This window comes from Coenobita brevimanus, chromosome 6 (genome assembly GCF_032717465.1).
Source record: "Coenobita brevimanus isolate Jiangsu-jjx chromosome 6, ASM3271746v2, whole genome shotgun sequence".
Lineage (NCBI taxonomy): Eukaryota > Metazoa > Arthropoda > Malacostraca > Decapoda > Coenobitidae > Coenobita > Coenobita brevimanus.
The window spans coordinates 8784655-8802473 of record NC_136959.1 but is presented as its reverse complement, the minus strand read 5'-3'; positions in this window follow the sequence as shown (position 1 = coordinate 8802473).

Below are 17819 nucleotides of genomic sequence, written 5' to 3'. Positions count from 1 at the left end.
CAAAGGATAGGAACGAATAGGGGAAGTTGAAAGTGACAATCAAATTACTTTTAGCCAATGGGAGAATGCAACTGTGTGGCAGTTGCATTATTCAGCCTATAGTATGTACAGTACAAGTCCCATTATTCGGCATCTATGGGACCAGGATGATGCCGAGAAATTAGATTTGCCGAATAATCAAAAACCTACCCACTCAGTACCTTAAATATATTGGTGAACACTTATCACCACTTATGGTACGGTATTACAACTGTGTTTGGAGAGAGTACTGTATACTGTACAATACTGCAATCAATACAGTACTATACTGTACCTGAATCTGAAATATATATATATATTAGTGAACATATACAAGGGTAATGACACAGTAGGCCTACAAGTCAGATAACACTTCCTGGATGGCCGAAATGATACGGAATATTACCTACCAGCTCAGTACATCATTTGTATTGGTGAACTCATCACTACTTATATTATTACAGATATGTTTGGAGTGAGTACTGTATACAGTACTTTTTTCAAACAAAATAAAATAGTCGGAAAATTGCATAAAATAAAGGGATCTGAACTGGTAAGGTCTTTCTGATGAAAGTCATAAATTACATTTAGCACTCACTCTTTTGTTCATTTTTTTTTTTACATGTGAAAGGAGAGTACTGATGGAAACAGTAATGTATTCCATGAACCCCTTAATAACCTCCGACATTGAACAACCCTTTAAAGTACCGATGTCGAGTTAGTGAGCTATGGAAAAACTGTGAACAATTATGGGAATGGAACGAAGGTCACTGGTATGTTTACACGACTCTATGCTACGATTCCAAGCAGTCAGGGGGTCAGTTAATCTCAGATGTTTTTGCCAATTTGGTAAATGCACCGTAACTTTATCAATTCTCTAGTCAGTCATAGCGAATCATAGCATGGGTTTAGGGAGCTAAATAACACATTTCTAGGTGCGCCAGACGATTATCTTCACATCTTATAAGAAAATGGAAGAAATTAAATCCCTTTCTGAGTACGTAAAGTTCTTCCATTCTTCTGAAATCAATTTATTTTTCTTAAAGATGGGAAGATAATCGTCTGGCTCACCTAGCAATGTATTATTTAGCTTCCTAAACCCATGCTATGATTCGCTATGAGTCACGGAAAGATTGATAAAGTTACGGTGTATTTACCAAATGGGCGAAAACATCTGAGATTAACCAACCGCCTAACTGCTTGGAATCGTAGCATAGTCATGTAAACATACCACTGACCTTCGTTCCCTCCCCATAATTGTTCAGTTTTCTTTATAGCTCACACTAACTTAACATCACTGACATCGGTACTGTAAAAGGTTGTTCAGTGCCGGAGGTTATTAAAGTATTAATGGGATATATTACTGTTTGCATCAATGCTCTCTCTTTCACGTTAAGCACAAAAACAAACAAAAGAATGAGCACTAAATGTACGTTTAACTTTCATCAGAGAGACCTTAGCAATTCATATTCCTCCAGTTTATTTTTAAGTATTTTTCTGACTTTAGGTTAGGTTAGGTTTGGTAAAATTATAAGGCACAGTTAAACTCGGTTAGGTTAGGTTCAGTTAAACAGGACAGTCCCTTCCACCATTATGCTGAGGAATAAAAATACTAGAGCTGTCACAGCCGTACAGCTAAAAACAACGGGGAAACTGATTTAACAAGCAGCATTTATTTATGGGTAATGCATTACAGTGTCAGTGGTTCATGGGCTACTCAATTACCGGTGTCATTTTCAGGAAGGCATCAAGAATGAAAGAATTTCAAGAATTAGCGTGGGGGCTTGGAACGTAACCCTCGCTAATTTGGTGGGGGTGGTTACTGTAGTGTATGATACTGTGCAATATTGTAATCAATACAGTACTATACCTGAATCTGAATAAAAATATAGAAATTAGTGAACATACAGAAGTGTAATGAAACATTAGGCCTACAAGCCACAGATAACACTTCCTAGACTGCCGAGATGATTCCGGACATCTGCCGAACAATCAATGATTTTCGTAAATGGGACTATTTCTCAAAACTGCCGAAATGTCGGATCTACCAAATAATCAGCTGCCGAATAATAGGACTTTTACTGTAGTGCTTTGACTCGTACACTAGGCGCGCTAACTGTATAGACTATTTTTCATCTATTTGTAGAAATTAAGTGGTAGGTGGTGGTGACCATCCACTCACTTGATGTAGTGCTGCCTACTTCTTCCTTAGCCTTTATCATTCTTTTTCTGTGCCTGCCCTCCTCTCTTCCTATTTCTCCCATCTTTCCTGTCACTACTTAATGCTTTTCTTTCCATTACAGGTGGCTTTACATTGAGTGACAAGCCAAATGGTTTCCTGTAAGCCAAGAAACCATGTACAACGCTGAGTGGTAACCATATAACCAAACCATATGTGCTCTCTATGTGTCAAGTGTGTTTGTGGAGGGTTAGTGCCCCTCCCTGTAAAACAAGTAACTCAGAGTCAAATGGCCACCCCGTACGGGATTATGGCGTCTGGCAATAGATAGATAGATAGACATTTGGGCTGAAAATGACTCCACCATAAAGATGTATTTGTGATAGAAATGCCAGAGAGAAGACCCACTCCCTGTCTGTAAATGGGTAAGATAATTTCAGAGCACACTGAAGTAACAGAGGGGCATGAATGTAATGGAAAAAAATGTAGATAATCTTTAAGGAGACATAGGACCATCTCTTAAAAAAAAAAAAAAAAGGAAAAAAAAAGTTTACATAATTTGAATTGATTCAGTGACTTTGTAACAGTGAACAGAACTGCATTTTCAAGCATGAAGGTGATCCATCAATAAACAAGGAAGGTTATTACATATGGGACAGGTTAGGTTAGCATAAGTTTGGTTAGGTTATCATAAGATAGAATAAGTAAGGTTGGGTTAAGTTCTGAAAATTAAGGTTAGATTTGGATAAGTAGACCCTTTAAAGGTAATGTACCTCAAAATGGCACTCTAAGATGGCACCTGGAGGCCTTCATGCACCATAAGATGGAGTCAGCATGTCTTCATTGCCATTAGGAATTGAAAACAAACACTGCATTTTAAGCACTTTTCACCACTTTTTAAAGGAACTAAAAAATACCAGAACTTGATAACACAGTCAGAAAGTACTAAATCCCATGAAGAGCTAAGGTAAAGGGAAGACAAGAAAGCTGTAAAATAAGATTTGTATTGTGTCTTCTTAATGATTATCATAAATTAATCCCATGGATCCATATTATGACATAGGTGGGGGATGGTTTTGTAAGGATGATGGCTAGCTAGGTTAAGTTAGGTTGGATTGGATTTGGTAAGATTGTTACATTAGGATGGAATGGGTGGGTTGGGTTAGGTATCAGTGCAGCATTATGGTAAGGATGAAGGCAGCTGCATGTGAGTAGGACTTTGACACAGTGTGCTACACCTTTAAATGGTAATTATCGTACTGGCTCTTCAAAATAATCTTTTTTTTTTTTTTTTTTGCTGGAATTATAGTACACTATTAAATTCGTTTTATATAGTGTTTAATAATCTGATGCATTTTAAAATTGTCGCCGATACCTTGGTGTATTTACTGAAAACCTACCCTTTACAATTATCTTTATCAAAACCATAATTTTGTAAGGTACTGATGTATACTCAGGTGTATTTTTATCACTTTTTATTTTGTATCAAAATTGGGCATACCATGAAAATTCCATATTAAAAATACTGTTATAATAATATAATCAGTCTTTTATTACAAGGAAAAGAATTAGCCTCTGTGCCACATTAGGAAATCGATCAAACTATATTCCATTTGCTTTATCTGGTCAGGGGCATTCCAAGAGTATTTGGCAACCAGGGCAGACCTATCCAGACCCCCTACCTCCCAGAGATGAATAACATACATACGAAAATTCGCCGTAATAGTTTTACGGTAGTTTCAGAATTCAGGTTTAGCGAAAATTAAGCAACATGGAACCATTTACTCTCCATCTAATTGGACAGAAATACTGAAAAGTGAAATGAAAAAGTTACCATTCAGCTAAATGGCAAACCCAATGGCTGTCACCCGGGATGGGCTGCACCCCTGCCCTCCCCCCCTTAGTACACCACAGTATCTGGTTATTAGGAGGTTTAAGCTTTGCGGTAGTATGGCGGACCAATAAATCAAGATCAAGGAGACTTGACTTTGTTGGAATAGACTGGTGTTTATGCTTGATACCACCAGTGACACTGGCATCTTTCTTAGAAGCCATAGCCAGGGTTAAGTATAAGTGAAATGAGGTCTATCTATCTATCTATCTATTGCCAGACGCCTCAATCCCGTTTGGGGTGGCCACAAACAAATCGCCTCCAAGTTGCCCTGTCCCCCGCCATTTCACTGCCCTGCTCCCAACTCACACACCCCTCTCTCATATACCTCTCCACCCCATCCCTCCATCTCATCCTCGGCCTTCCCCTCCACCTCACTCACATACACTCTCTTCGTCAGTCTTTCACCCTCCATCCTCTCCACATGGCCAAACCACCTCAGTTTGTTCCTCATAACGCTTCCTATCACATCCACAACCACACCACAACGCTCCTTTATATCCTCATTCGTCAGCCTGTCTCTCCATGTGACTCCACAGGCTCCTCTTAAATAACTCATTTCCACTGCTCTCACTCTTGGCTTGTGTCCTTCCAACAACGTCCAAGCTTCACTTCCATACGTTAGAGTTGGTATCACAATACTGTCATGTAGTAACTTTTTCACTTCCATGCTCACTTTCCTGTTTCTTATCACTGCTTTCAAAGAACCAGCAACCTTTCTTCCCTGCTGTACCCTTTCAAGCACTTCACCCTCCAAACCTCCATCCTTACTCATCACACTACCCAAGTACTTAAACGTACTCACATTTTCCAATTCCTCACCATCCAACCTCGCTGTACATTCACTGACTTCACCTCTCTCAAAGACCATCACTTTACTCTTCCCAACATTCACCTTTAGATTCCGTTTCTTACACACTCTCCCAAACTCATCCACCAAGCCTTGCAGCTCCCCTTCGTCTTCATTCAACAACAGAGTATCATCTGCAAACAACAGCACAGGGAGTTTCCAAACACTATCCTGTCTCACCAGGGCCACTCCAACATCCACTACCCTACCTTGTACCTCTTTTATTACCCCACCCATATACAGATTGAACAACCATGGAGACATGACACATCCCTGTTTCAACCCAACCTTCAAAGAGAAAAATTCACTTAGTTCATCATCCACACGCACTGCAGCCTTCGCATCATCGTACATACTCTTCACAGCATTCAACAACTTCCCATCTACTCCATATATTCTTAACACTTTCCACAATCCTTGTCTATCCACCCTGTCATATGCTTTCTCCAAATCCCTGAAAGCCGCATACAACTTCTTTCCCTTCTCTAGAAACTTTTCCACTAAAGATCTAAGAATGAATATCTGATCTACACAACCTCTTCCCTTCCTAAAGCCTCCCTGTTCTTCTGCAACTAATTTCTCTGTTCTTTCTCTAACTCTGTCAATAAGTATCCTACTTACACTTTTCCTATTATACTAAGAAGACAAATGCCCCTATGATTACCACACACTTCTTTTTCCCCTTGTCCTTTGTACAAGGGAATAATTATACCTGACTTCCAATCCTTCGGGACTCTACCTTCCTCCCAGGCCAATCTGCACATCTACATCCATTCTACTACTATCTCTCCACCATGCTTCAGCATTTCACCACACACTCCATCAATTCCTGGAGCTTTTCCCGATTTAACTTTCTTCATTGCTTCCACAACTTCTATCCTACTGATTTCTTCCTGTCGTCTCACCTCCCTCCTTCTCCCAGCCATTCCCCAGCCACTTATACTCGCATTACTTCCATCCTCTATGTTCAACAATTCCTTAAAGTGTTCTCTCCAGAATACAAAATACTGGGATCACACCAAGACATGTAGTGTAAGTAATCCAAGTCATCATGCCGTCACTTAACCCTTAGACTTACCAATGACGACCTTGGTCGTCATGCATTTGTCAACCTCTGACGTCAGTATGACGACTTTGCCTGTCATCCGATGTAAGCTCTAAAGAAATATTTAGGGAGTCGTCATTTTTGTTGGATGACGGATAAAAGTGGGTGGAGCTAAGCCTGCCACAGCTGGTGCATGCGTGCTCACTTGGTTTGCTTGGCTCAGTGTGGTGTGAGGTTCCTCACAAGTAGGATGTAGCCTACACCTCTTGACTTCCTGCCAAACACCTATGCTCCTTTTTCTCACGTATATATGTGGCGTTATTAAGAAAATACAACAAATGATGCATTATTGGAAAGGAAATTTATTCTGCTACATATTGAGGTAAAAAATATTACTTCTTGAATAGTTTTTTTGGGGTGAATATTTTTTTAAAGGAGTGTAACTCTTTAGCATGTCAGCTAACTTCTACTCACTTTTTTTGCATTTTATTTGGTACACTCAATCCTCGTAAACCGCGGCAATTTGGGTCTGGACCACTGCCGCGGATTACAAATTCCGCGGTTTATATATAATAACTCATGTGAAAAATTAATTAGGGTCTGGATTTTGGCCAACTACCCCCCAAAGCACCCTACCTACACCTATCTAGGCACCATCAAACACAAACATACAAATTTACGAATATTCAGTGCATGTATTTAATAGAAATAAGCAAGGTTAAGGGATCTCACCTTAATCCTATGACGATATTGCTTAAGTGAATGAAGTGGGATGGTGTTGGGAAGAACTTAGAACCTCTCAGCATGAGGTGGGTGTGCTCCCTCATGCTGTTCTCCCTTCTCCAGCTCCTCAGCCTCCCTCAGGAAGCCCTCAAAGTCTGCCTGGTTTTGTTTTGGTTTCTCCCTGGTTTTGTAGAATGTCCTTATGGTCGACTCGTTCCTCCCATATTCTTTCACCAGGCTTACAAACTTCTCTCCCTTCTCAACACGACAAATGAGCTCCAAATGTTGACTGTACAACAATGGCGGCTGCTTCTTGATGCCACAGGGCTTAGAGCGCTTCTTTAGGGGTTCGGGAGGGGCCATGGAAGGTAGGAGGTGGGGGGAAAGTGCACAAAAAAAGGCAGGTAGCTCTCATACCGCACGGTGATGCTCTGTACTGTGCGGGTTGGCGGGCAGAACAACAACAACATGGCGGCATTAGTATGCACACTTGCCACCAAGGACGGGTGGTGATTGGTTGTTAGGTCGCGGTTATCAAATTGAATGCCACGGTTTACGATTCTCCTCAGAAAAGGCCCACTTCGGTGCCTAGATCCGCGATTTTCGTGACTTAACAGCGGTTTAAGGGTGTTGGCAGTCTGACAGCCACTTTGATGCGGGTTACGAATCCATGGTTTATAAACACGCGGTTTACGAGGATTGAGTGTATATTTTGTCTTTTTGAACAATGTACGACAGAGCAAAAGTCTTCATCTTCAAAATGAGACCAAAGTGAGCTTTCTATGATGAATAGTAACTTTCCTATGAGTGTCAGAAGTAAAATATCTCTACGCGACTTCTGAAAACTCTCAAGGAAGAGTTACGTGCCACAGCGAGAATTTACGCTCACCCCTTTACGGGATAAGTTTAACATTATCTGTGGCTGTCTGGTAAACTGATCTCATTTTCGCTGAGTCTGGCACAATCAGTGATGTCCTCAGTGCCTGTACTGTTGATGTAAATCCTCTGCACTAGGTAATCCTCTATTACATTACCTTGAGAACCTATATAAAGCAATACAAAAAGGTATATCCAGTGCCGAGGAGCCTTATCAATGCTATAGGTGTTGAGGACATCACTGATGGTGCCAGACTCGGTGAAATGGAGTATAGCAGCAAAATGCAGTCCATAGAACTTAAATAGATAATTCATAGAAATGTGCTTCCTCTTGCAGATAATAACTCTGTAAGACCAATAAAAAAAAGTATTTTCAGTGATCACAATTACAATGGAGGGGAAATTGTTGAATGTTGTGAAGAGTATATACGAAGGAGCTAGGGCTACAGTGCGAGTGGGTGGTGAGTTGAGTGAGTTCTTTGATCTCAATGTGGGACTGAAACAGGGTTGTGTGATGTCTCCATGGCTGTTTAATATATACATGGATGGGGTTGTAAAGGAGGTGCAAGGTAGGGCAGTGGATGTGGGGGTGGCTCTAATGAATGAGGGTGAGATGTGAAAGATTCCGGTGTTGCTGTTTGCTGATGATACAGTATTGTTGAGTGAAGATGAATGGGAGTTGCAAGGTTTGGTGAATGAATTTGGGAGTGTGTGTAGGAAGAGGAAAAAGTTAATGTAAACAAGAGTAAAGTTATGGTGTCTGAGAGGAATGAAGTCACAGAATGCACAGTGAGGTTGGATGGTGAGGGTATGGAGAATGTGAGTACATTCAAGTACTTGGGTAGTGTGATGAGTAAGGATGGAAATTTGGGGGATGAAGTGCTTGAAAAGGTACAGCAGGGAAGGAAGGTTGTTGGTTCACTGAAAGCAGTGATGAGAAATAGGGAGGTGAGTATGGAAGTTAAAAAGTCACTGCATGATAGTAGAGGTATTGTGATCCCTACCCTGACATATGGAAGCGGGGCATGGACCTTGCTTGAGGGGAACAAGTCAGGAGTGAGAGCAGTGGAAATGAGTTACTTGAGAGGAGCATGTGGAGTGACATGGAGGGACAGGTTGACGAATGAAGAAGTGAAGGAACGTTATGGGGTGGAAGTGGATGTGATTAAGAAGATTAGGAGAAATACACTGAGGTGGTTTGGACATGTGGAGAGAATGGAGAATGAAAGACTGACTAAGAGGGTGTGTGTAGGTGAGGTGGAGGGAGGGAGAGGGAGGGGAAGACCGAGGATGAGGTGGAGGGATGAAGTTGAGAGGTATATGAGAGAGGGGGGAGTGAGCTGGGAGGAGAGTAGGCAAATGGTGGGTGACAGCGACTTGGAGGCGTTTTGTCTGTGGCCATCCTTTGCGGGATTAGGGCGTCGGGAAGTAGATAGAAAATAGACAATTACATTAGCCCTTAACCCCTAAATACCGCAATTCGATCTGGCTTGTCTGCCACTGGAGCCGCAATTTGGGGGTGTTTTTTCGACTTTCACCAAGGGGAAAATCAATATGTTCTGGCTAAAGAGGAAGAATTTACACACCTGACAGCGTGATCGGCAACCCCCTAGGCCTAATGGTTACAGCACAATCGAGGATCAAAGTTGAAAGAAAAAAAAAAAAAAGTTACCCCCCAGAATTTTCAAAAGCCCCCAGAGTTTTTATAACTATTTCTATTATTGAAATAGGTCATTGCAATATCATCTGTCACATCAAGCCCGAGAACAGATGTTTTGGGGTGTGGGGAGATTACTTGCTTTTGGGGAGATAAAGTACCCTTTGGGAAGAAGGTTTGTAGGTATGGAGGTTGGATAAAACCGTCTTTTCTCATCAAAGTAAAGCACTTTAGTTTGCTCTTGAGCAACTACTATGAAAACAGATGTGTATGTACGTGTGGGGAGATAAAATTTGATCGGGGAGAAGGCCCACAATGGGTACATTGAACCATGGGAGATCATTTACGGTAACAACCAATTTGGCTGGTTGAAACAAAATCTATGTGATTTAGCATATCGTACGGGGAGTAATCCTGCAGTTCCTCATAGTACTTCAACTTTCAGAAACACCAAATGTTCATATTGCCATGAAGGAAAATAGAATACTGTTCAATATTGTTGCAGATGCATGCAAGGGAAAAGGGAAAATGTACTATTGCGACCAGGAGTTCTTAGCCACCCTCATCCAGCCAACCCGTGTATGTGGCAGGGTCTCATTCACGAGCACAGAAGTTGCCTTCGATGCATTTCTGTCGAAAAATATCCCTTCAGCTTTGGGCTTGTACTAATGGATAAAGCAATAGTAATATTTACTTTGAAGGTTTTACTGATAACACGAATATATCATACTAATTATTTAATAACTTGTTTCTCGTATAGAGCCAAGCAAGTGACAGATATGTATATTTGGTTCCACTCCACGCATTCCTGTTGGTTTGAACCAGCGAACACAGAGTGAACAAGTTCGAAGCATTCATTTGTTACCAGGAGAGAGAGAGAGAGAGAGAGAGAGAGAGAGAGAGAGAGAGAGAGAGCGTGTATGGTAGGCGCCTGTGAATTTTGGAATAAAGAGGTGGAGGCAGACTGGCTCAGGGAAATGCAAGGGATGAGAAACCCTGGATTCGTGTGATCCATTGGAAACAGGCCACAGTGTGAATATTTCTTCCATCAGTCACTAGAACTTGCCTTGTTTTGTGATATATATATTTTTCTTTTTAGGATTGCTTTCGTTTGAATAATGAACTGGAGATAAAGCACGTTGATTTAACAAAAAGCTGTGCTTAAGTAATTTGCCTATCTGTCCAGAGAGAGATATCCAGTTAATGAGAAAAATACTCATGGGTTTGCCAAAAATCTCCAGGTGCCAACCACCAGAGAGAGAAAAAAATGCGAACATAAGGCATTTAACAGAAGTTACGCGGCCTGCCAAATTATTTGACAAAGTCAACTGGCGTTACCCAGAATAAAACCCATCTTTCATTTTGTCCGAGGAGACGTTATCCTGGGATAAATAAACTCTTTCGTCATTACCCAAAGGAAAAATTCCCTGTTTAGCTCGAGCACCTTATTTACTCATATCGCATAAAATCATGTGTATGTAGCCGGAATGAAGCCCCTTATCTACGGCCTGGCAAACTGCCTGTAAAGAGTACCCGGTACTATTTTCTACCGACAAACTGAGTTAAGCGGTGAGACTCGTCTTTCTTGTAAGGAAATCCACCCCGCCTCTGTGTGTGTGTGTGTGTGTGTGTGTGTGTGTGTGTGTGTGTGTGTGTGTGTGTGTGTGTGTGTGTGTTGAATTGCGAGTCATCTGACTTGTGGTGCATGGTATGCGGGTTGATAGGTTGGTGACTGGGTGGGTGGATTGGTTAGTGTAGGGTGGTTGTTTCACGGGCGGATTAGGTGGAGTGGGTGGGCGAGAGGGATGGAAAGGGTTTTTGGGCTGGTTAAGTGGGGTGGAGTGAGGTTCGTGCATTGTTAAATGGGGTGGATGGTGGGGCTACCTGTGGGACAAGGTAAGAGACGGGTTTGTGTCGTCCTACTCTTGAGACATAATGTATTGAGTAAGGTTGTGGGTATGTGCGTTGATGGGTGGGTGTGTAGGTGGATGGACGGACTATGGGAAAACAGGCCACTGCGGTTAGGTGATTTGAGTTAATGTCCGAGTTGGGAATATCGGTGCACAAGGGATATTATTATGGAATCATGCTGAAGTAGATATATATATCCAGTGGGTTACAGCAGGTCCACCGTGCAATACGTCTGCTGGTTAAGAGGTCTGTGTTTGAACTGCACGCATCAGTGGGTGATATAACCAAGTCGGATAACAGGTTTATGGGGAATATAGGTTCATTGTGACAAATACATGCATGGGTATACGTCCATGTAGGAAAACTGCATCCATGGAGAGATTCAAGGTCGACGGAGAAATTGGTCCGTGGGGAGAAAATACATCAATGGGGAAAATTAGTTCGTGGGAAAATAGGTTACTTAGAAAAGTAGGTGTCTTTGAAAAAATATATATATATATCATTAAGGAAAATAGGTCCATGGGGGATTGTGCTCCGAGTGGTGAAAATGTCCATTGATAAAAATATTCATGGGGTGAAAATAGGTCCATAGGGGCATACACGTACTGTAAACATACCTGGAGATATTTACAATAAATGAGACTTATAATATCCAACTTTTAACAACGATCGTTGCCTGTAATTAGGCTTACCACTGCACACCTTGGACCAAACAACCATTAGCCAGACCCTATTACCACTTTGTCATCCAGTCATTATATTTCATAATTTACCTTCATTTAGTCATTTAGGCATTGAAAGCCAACCGAAACGAAAGGAAAAATCCCTGTTTAACTGTGTTGAGCACATCATTTCTCCACCTCATTCCTCTAAAATTCACGGGCTCCCGCAACTCACTCTCTCTCTCTCTCTCTCTCTCTCTCTCTCTCTCTCTCTCTCTCTCTCTCCTGGTAACAAATGAATGCTTCGAACTTTTTCACTCTATGTTCGCAGGTTCAAACCTACAAGAAGTGGTGGAGTGGAGTTAAATATACAAATCTGTCACTTGCTTGGCTCTATACGAGAAAAAAGTTATTAAATAATCAGTATGATAAAATCGTGTTATCAGGGACAAACCTTCAAAGTAAATATTACCATTCCTTTATCCATTAGTACAAGGCTAAAGCTGAAGGGATATTTATCGACAGAAATGCATCGAAGGCAACTTCTGTGCCCGTGAATGCGACTCTGCCACATACACAGGTTGGCTGGACGAGGGTGGCTAAGAACTCCTGTCGGCAATAGTATATGTCTTTACTATATCGAGGTGGAGGGGTGATGGTTGGGGGAGGGGGCTGGGTGGTGGTGGGGGGGCTTGGACTCAAATGCCTGTGATTGCACGTGTTTGCATGTATAGAATAGTATACAGAGACGCATTTATTATGTTCAGGTACGAAAAGGCACAGGATAGAAAAACATCGAGGCAATACATATAAAGACGTGTACATGTGTTGGGGGTGGGGGAAGTTAGGGAGGGAAGGCATGGGGGGGGAGAGCAAGCCAAGCTGCGTGCTCGCTATCACAGGATGGTTTACTGGGGGTAGGAGGGTAGTATGGGGCAGAAAGGGAGGGAGGGGTACAGGTATACAAGGTAGGGGGGGAAGGTGGGGGGCTGGAGGGGGATGGAATGGGCCTCATGGTTGGGGGAGGGGTAAACTTCGGCTATGGTGGTACCATTCTTAACTGGCGGTTTGGGTGGAGCAAGTTGCCACGTTTTCCATACCCATGATGTCTCTCTCTCTCTCTCTCTCTACTGGGGGGAGATGTGCGTCACCCTAGGGAATTTTGTTTCTTTTATGTGTCTTATAAACTTGTGCTCTCATTTCTTTATTTTGTTTTTTTATTATATTATTGTTTTACATATGGCGCCAGATGACCTCGGTGTTGCGGCACCTTGATTTATTTTCACTGAATCATTCTCGCCGTCCTTCCTTCCCTCCCTTTATCTTTCCCTCAGCTTGACAATGCACTCAACACTGCCCCTGGCCTGCCTTCTCTCTCTCTCTCTCTCTCTCTCTCTCTCTCTCTCTCTCTCTCTCCTGGGGGGAGATGTGCGTCATCCTTGGGAATTTTGTTCTTTTATGAGTGACTTATAAACTTGTGCTTTCATTTCTTTATTTCGTTTTTATTATATCTAATTATATTTAAAAATAATATTGTTTTACATATGGCATCAGATGACCTCACTGTTGTGGCACCATGATTTGTTTTCATTCAATCACTCTCTCCCTCCTTCCTTCTCTCCCTTCCTCCATCTCTCACTCAGCTACACTCAACACTGCCCCTGCCTTCCCCCCCCCTCTCTCTCTCTCTCTCTCTCTCTCTCTCTCTCTCTCTCACTCGTCTGTGGTATTTTAGGGTACATTTTGGTTATTTTCTTTTATGTTATAATGTACATATTGTAAATTTGACTTTATTTCCACACCACCCAGGAGGTAAAAGTCTTGGTGCATTTTTTTTTAAGAGGTGTCCCCAAACAGGACTACGATAGAGGAAGCTCTGCCCAGGTCGGACTGGGTGTGTGTGAGTGTTGCCACTCACGAGGGTTTAATGTATATATATTTTTTTTACTAAAAAATTGGCATATTTTTGCTTATATTCCTGCACATTATCTTATAATCATAATTGTGACATTATTACCAAACCCAGAAATACGGTAACAGCCAATAAAAGTGACTACTCTTTTTTAAGCAACACTGAAAAATATTCATGCCACGTTTCTGTATTGCCGTATATTTTATGCATAATAAGTTTACTGTTCTTTCATATATTATAATACTTGCATTACCATTATATTCTTATGTGTTTATCTTATTGTGATGCCCATTACATATATCAGAGCCGTTCACATAGCGGGTATGGAACACGTGGCAACACTGTACAGAGGTTCGTGCCCCACCCAAACCGCCACTTAAGAGTGGTACCACCATAACAACGTCCTACTGGGGCGTTCAGAGGGGTGGAAGGGTCTTCAGAGAGGGTTATTACGTGACAGATGAAACATTCAGGCAATGGGTGGGCTGAGAGGGGGGGTGACCCCCCCTGCCCCCAGAGTGGCCAGATCACCCAACCCAAGGCCGGAGGGGTTAGTTCTCATTGGCCTGAAGGGATATACGTCACAATCAGGGCAGAACGATGTGCAGGCAGTTTTTTTTACAAGGCGCACTATATTGACATGATTAGGCTGAGAGGGCTAAAGTGGTCAACACATACATTGACGTGCTTCGGTATTTAAGAGCTAAGATCCTCATCTGTCAAACTATGGAACAACTCTCCATGATTAGCTATGCGTGCAAGTAAATCTTTACAGTGAGTAAATTTGACACATGACCCTCGTGAATTTTCTAGGCATTCTAATGAAAGAAGACCTCCATTTACAGTTTTGGTTTGTATCCTATTTCTTAGCTTGGTTTTCAGAAGATTAACCTTGCTGAATACTCTTTCACATTCAGCATTAGAATGTGTGGCCACAAAATATACTGCCATGCTAGCTTTCAACCCGAAATTATCATACAAACCGTACGATAATAGAAAATGGTATCGTACATCGTTCCAGAGGCAATATTATTGTTAACATATGATATTTATTGTATGTGTGGCAACACTGCTTTGACAACAGGTTGGGTTACCTCTCACAGTTCATTTGTGGTGCCTCCACAGATACCTGTCCTTGGTTAATAAGTACTTACATCCCAAATGCATAATTCCATTTTTGTAAGATTTCTCATTACTTTGTACATATTATATAATAATAAATAATAATGTAATTTTCTTGCAGTTAATCACCCACAAAGCCATGTTATATGCAGACCTCCTTGTTTAGTAGCACATAACAAAACGCTGTTTGTTTGTTAACAGTTGTTTTGCATCTGTGTATATCCGGGCTGTTTAAGTGCTGACCTGTGGGCCAAATCCCGTCCTTGGGTTGTTTTTAATTGGCCCTTTGATAGACTCAGAAGAATGAAAATAAATGAATAAGTAAATAAACTTCATATCGTTACAATATTCCATTCACCAGAATTATTTGGTGATGGAAGCAATGTTGTCAGTTTAGCATTTTCTACTAAATCAAGAGGATTTAAAACCAATCTAGAGAGAAAACCTAACACATTTATTTGATATCTGGCATTTTTTTTAACATACTGTCTGGCTTTCTTTTTCTTTCCACCAATCAGTTTAGAGGGGAAAAATGGAAATAAAAGAAATGTACAGGCATACCACAGTTTTACTAAGCAATTGGTTAAGTAAAAAGCCATTGTTAGGTGGGGTATCGTATTTCAGGGTAGATATAACATGTTAAGTATAGGGATGTGTTTTTGAGTCTTGTGTTTCTCCCCCAACCATGTCCTAAACCCACCCAAATGAGTCCAAAAACAAGTTAAAAGCCAATCTAAATAGCCTAACAGCTTTAAAAGAAGCTAACCATGGCCTAATATCTGTAAATAACTCATTAAAACCAACAAATAAAATTTGAAAGTCGTCGAATATAATGTACAATAAGTCTGGAAATGAATCAAACTTATGGTCCTTCCAATTTATCCAAATCGTTTGGGCGTTGTCCCTCACGGGAGTTCCCCTTCGAGCAACGCTGCCGAGTCTGTACCAAAACACACATCTCTATCTCATGTCAGCTACATACTACTTCTAAATGAAATTTATTTACAGTATATATATAAAAAATTCTCTTATATGGCTATATAGTGTAAGAAAATGCCTATTGTTTTTAATAATAACAATGACTTTTCATACGTACCTCAACACTTGGCAACGTTGCTTTCCAATGTTGTCGCGCTTGTAGCTGAGTCAGTGAGGGTAGGTCAGGTGTCAATCTGCAGGTCACTTTCTCTGACCGCCATTAAAAGATAAGCTCCTACCCTTACTACTCGCCCTCGTCTGCACCACAGTCGAGAAAAAGAACTTATTTACAGGGTAAATAAGTATTTTTTAGAAGAGAAGGCAAACAGGGGACCTGTTATTGATCCCTCAAAAGCTGTTGCTTGAACAGCAAAGGCCACCAATGTGAGAGAAGTAACAGTCAGACGAATTTGCTTCAATCAAGCCTGCATTACACAAAAGTCACCAGAATAAACTATGATAATTCATAAAACCGTATAGACTTTTTATAGAAATAAATCACCATAAACTGTAGATCTTATATGCAGAGAGACAGACAGACAGACAGACAGACAGACGAAGTCAGGAGGCTTTTCTTCAAATTCTAATAATTCATAAAACTTTTTATAGAAATAAATCTCCATAAAATTTGATTTTATATGCAGAGAGAGAGAGAGAAGGAGAAAGAGAGAGAGAGAGAGAGAGAGAGCTGGGAGTGAGGGTTAATCCTTGTCTCTAATATGATAATTGGCCCAGTAGAAACTGTGGCAACATCGCACATAGGGGAAGTCCCGTGAGGGACAATGCCTAAACGATCTAGATAAATTGGAAGGACCATAGTAAACTGTACCCCAAAATGACAATGTTCACCCTACCTATAACTAAAACATGTCAGTCTAAATCTAAAAACAGCTTTTAAATCAACCTAAACACAATAGTATAAAATATCAAAATCGATTTTTAAAAATCAAAACCCATCGTTAAACTGGAGTTTGGCCATCGTTAGGTGGGGTATGGTGGTATTTCTACCCTCATCACTAAGCCAGGCTATAGCATCTAGGGGTATCGTACATTGAGATATACCTGTATGGCCCTTCTGTCAGTCTGAGTTTCATAATCCAGCCCTACCCCGAAAGTAATTGAGTAGCCCTGGTGTATGCACTTTTACCATTATCAGATTTTTTTTTTTTTTTTTCATCATTGGGCATAGGCTTCACAGCCCAGTAATCCTCCTCCATGTCATACACTTCGACATGTCATCACTTTGGTGTTGACACCAAAGTCCGTATTGAACAGTGGTGGGCAGTGCAAACGAAGAAGGACCTTGGACAAGCGCAAAGCGCAATCCACAGTTCACTACCTTGTGCAAGTGCAAATGCGCAATCTGACAAATATTTAGCTAGCGCAATGTCACAGTGCGCAGGCGCAAACCATTTGCATATATTTTTGGGAATTACTGACAAATATTGAGATATTTAAATAAAACAGCATACCTACTTCATTTCATTCATTCATTGCCAGACGCCATGTATCCCAGACGGGGTGGCCAATGGCTTAGAGTTAATTGTTTTACAGGGAGGGGCACTAATCCTCCACCAACCCCACTTGACACGAAGGGATGCCAACAGCATCTGGTGTTCCCAGGCAGTCACCCATCCAAGTACTAACCAGACCCAACGTTGCTTACTTTTATTTATTATTATTACTTTCTATTATTTGTAATTTGCGCAAGTGCACAATCTAATATTTAGCTTGTGCAATGTCGCAAAGCGCTAGTGCAAATCATTTACATATATTTGTGGGAATTGCTGTAAAATATATATTGGTAATCATAGGGGTATCTGTCTTCTTAGTATAATAGGAAAAGTGTATGGTTGGATACTTATTGACAGAGTTAGAGAAAGAACAGAGAAATTAGTTGCAGAAGAACAGGGAGGCTTTAGGAAGGGAAGAGGCTGTGTAGATCAGATATTCATTCTTAGATCTTTAGTGGAAAAGTTTCTAGAGAAGGGAAAG